Below are 3,853 nucleotides of genomic sequence, written 5' to 3' on the forward strand. Positions count from 1 at the left end.
AGCGCCTGGTTTATGAAGATATTTTTACTTCTTTTCACATACGGAAATATGAATTCAAACTCATATGACAAGCTATGGTTCTGAAAGAATCACTAATAAAATTCCACATCTAGAAGCCAAATTACTCCGAAATTTAGACAAAAACGGAATTGTGATTCTCGGGTCGTGGGTCGAAACGGGCGATGTTTTAGTGGGTAAATTAACACCTCAAATGGCAAAAGAATCCTCGTATTCCCCCGAATTTTCTAATCTCATTCATAAAAAAACCATTTTCTTTTATATTCAAATATTCAAGAATAATTGATAAATGAATAGTTAACGGTTGCGATTTGTATCAAGATTTTTTTTTCAATTTTTGAATAGAAAAGGGGGGAGTATTCTCAAAAACTTCATATCTAGATTTTTATTGGCGGCATGGCCGAGTGGTAAGGCGGGGGACTACAAATCCTTTTTCCCCAGTTCAAATCCGGGTGTCGCCTGATTGATAAGAAACTTGAAATGAAAGATTATATTACTTTTTTTTAGAAAACCTTTTTTCTAATAGAAGCAAGAAAGGAGTCTTGAGAATTGCGTTTGATTCTAAATTCTAAGCATCAGTAGCTTTGTTTGTTCTAAAAAATGTTGTAAATATTTTCGTCTCGGATTCAAGGAAAGATTCTAGTAGTGAAAAGGAATCAATAATTTTAGAAATGAGAGTTCTTTCACTACACAACTATTGTAGTGTCTGTCTCCTGACTGGGTCTTTTATTAGATTGGATTAAGAATAAGTCGGATAGGAAATTCCATTTGTAGGGAGAGAAAAGGCAGAAGAAAAATCTGCTATACAGACTAATTGAATTGAAAATTGATGAGTGCTTCCACATTTTATCAATATTCTTTAGATAAATTAGAATTAATAGCTTTAATTTAGCTAATTCGCTTTCGTAATATTAAAAAAAAGTATTCTTTATATTTTCATATTCTATATTCTAATAAAATGAATAATTTTTTATTCTAAAATCGAATAAAAAAGAAAAAAAGTTTTTTTAGTTATTTTAGAAAACGAATCGGGAGACATTTAAGGGATTATTTCAAATAGAAAGAAGAGTATAAGTATGCAAATGAATCTGTCTTGATTCTTTTTTTAGGAAATCCTTAAAAATAATAAAATGAGGGGATAAAAGAGAAATCTTATTATTCCCACCTGGTAGTAACATTCATTTACTTATAACTTCCTATAATTTTTTTTATGTTTCATGTTTTCTGATTTTACAAAAAAGAATCAAAAAAAACTTTTTAGATGTTCTAAGAAATAGAATGAATTCTTGTTTTTCGTCGATGATGTTAGCCCATAATCCTTTTTTTGACTCTGTAACAACAATTCCACTATTATAGTATTTTTAGCGAATAATACAAAAAAGATAATAGAATAATCAATTTGAAAAAATAATGAAATAGTTCCTTCATATTTATAGAGATAGGAGACAAAATTTATATGGATATAGTAAGTATTGCTTGGGCTGCTTTAATGGTAGTTTTTTCATTTTCCCTTTCCCTCGTAGTTTGGGGAAGAAGTGGACTATAGGCATACTAAAAATTGAGTTAAGGGATCCAAGTAACCTTGTTGTTTTCTACCTGAATTTTTGAATTTTGGAACTATTGAATGAAAATATTTCATTTAAACTAATACTAATTAATTGAGTTCAAATAGAAAATCTATCTTGGTTCTATTATATTCTAGTAGTGTAATGTATTCTATGTATCTTATAGGAATTGAAAATACTCTTTCAATCAAACAAATATTTGAATTATTCCCGTATTCCTATTTTGAGAAAATCAAGGGAATCAAAAAGAAGAAGAAATGGATTCCTATTCCAATACAACTTTTCTTAAATATTCTATTTTCGATGAACTGACGCTAAACCTGGTTATATCTGGTTATATAGATATATATATATATATATATATATATATATGGAAAATGGCAGACCGTGTAATCACCATTCCTGTTTTTTTACCCCCTTTTTTTCATAAGATACCGGAATTGTTTGTAAAAAAGAATCTGAAAAAAATTGGACGCAATTCTCAGATAGTAGAAATCAAATATATTTCTACTATCTGGATTACGCTGATTGGACGATCATTTTTTTAAATCATTCATAAAAATGAAGCAATCATATTTTAGTGAAATTAGTCACTTTTACTTACCGTTTTTACATAAATTATAAGTAAAAAAGCAGTAGGAACTAGAATAAACAATGTAGTAGCAATAAATGCGAGAATATTTACTTCCATAATCTTTATTATGTTCTATTTCTCTTAAATTTCTAAAAAAAAAAATCGGGATTTAATCCCATAGAAATGTTAAATCTTTCAACAAAAATGTTAAATCTTTCAACAATGGTATAAATTGGATTTCGATGATATCAAATCGGATCAATATCATGAATCACAAAATCTGAGCTATCAAATCAACTCATGAAATAGTATAAATATTTTGTCGAAAATAATTATTAATAGATTATGATCATCGGTAATTACTAAAGATCTGTTCGTCGATAATTACTAATGACCTATACTTCTGTCGGTAATTATCGAGAGACTAAGGTTGTTAGTAATTACTACCGACATGAGACTGTTGGTAATGACCAAAAGTCATGATTTATCGGTAATGATGTGACAAAATAGGTTACATTATCAATAGATCATAGCCGTTGATAATTACTAACTTATCATGATCATCGATAATTACTGGCGACCTTCACCCTTTGATAATTACTAACGACCATGATCCACCGGTAATGACATGAAAACAGGTTATTTAACTACAAATATCTTAGTAATATAAAATATGATAATATGTTATTAAATTTCAAGGATATTTATAAAAGATTAACTACAAAAGTCTAAAAATATTCATAATAGTTGGGAGAATATATAATTATTAAAGTAAATATAAATTATTTATATAATTATAGTATAATTTTTATTTATTCTAAAGATAACTTTTTATTAGAGATAGTTATTTTAATTTTATTCATAATAGTTTGGGAGAATATATAATTATTAAAGTAAATATAAATTATTTATACAATTATAGTATAGATAATTTTTATTTATTCTAAAGATAACTTTTTATTAGAGATAGTTATTTTAATTTTTAAAAAATGGTTAAATTTTTAAAAAGTAATCATTTAACAAAATTTCTTCCCTTATCATCATGTCATAAATTTTTGTGCATATTCCTAGAGCTGTCAAAATGGGTCACAACCCGAGGGCCAACTCGGCCCACCATGGGTTTGAGCCAGGTTGAATTTGAAAAAATTGTATTTTTTTTATGCGGATCAGATTTCAACCCGGCTCATTTAAACCCGGCTCATGCGGTTTGAACCCGTGGTGGGCCGAGTTGGCCCACCAACCCATCTACCTAATTTTATTTTATTAAAATTTAATTTTAATTTTATAAAAAAATATTTATTATTTTGTTTTTGCTTGAAAAAATCATTTAAGTTTTTTATTTTCAAAATTAATTAAACACCCATGTTGGAAGTGAGCCAGTGAGCCAACCCGTTTACCCACCAACCCGTGGTGGGTCGGACCGGGTTCGAGTTTTTCTGGCTCGCTAATAAATGAGCCGGGTTGGGTTGGCTCACTAAGTGACCAACCCGTGGTGGGCCGGGCCGGGTCGAGCCGGGTGGCCCGTTTTGACAGCTATACATATTCCCTTATATCGTTAACAAAATTTATTAATCTTGTTTACAGTCTTGACGCCATAAATAAGCCTTATCAAGTCCAATTTCATTTGCTAAGAAATGAAGCTTATGGGTCTAACTATACTAGTGCAAATTTCATACCAAATCATTAAATAAGAATA

General features: G+C 29.1%; 1 non-coding gene across 1 annotated transcript; it reads left to right on the forward strand.

Annotated features, from left to right (window-relative positions):
- The first annotated feature begins 408 nt into the window (after window positions 1-408).
- TRNAC-ACA (transfer RNA cysteine (anticodon ACA)) lies at window positions 409-479 on the forward strand. Its single transcript has one exon. It is a non-coding gene; the product is annotated as a tRNA-Cys (tRNA).
- The last annotated feature ends 3,374 nt before the right edge of the window (window positions 480-3,853 follow it).

The sequence above is a fragment of the Vigna angularis genome, chromosome 2, assembly GCF_016808095.1.
Source record: "Vigna angularis cultivar LongXiaoDou No.4 chromosome 2, ASM1680809v1, whole genome shotgun sequence".
Taxonomy (NCBI): Eukaryota; Viridiplantae; Streptophyta; class Magnoliopsida; order Fabales; family Fabaceae; genus Vigna; species Vigna angularis.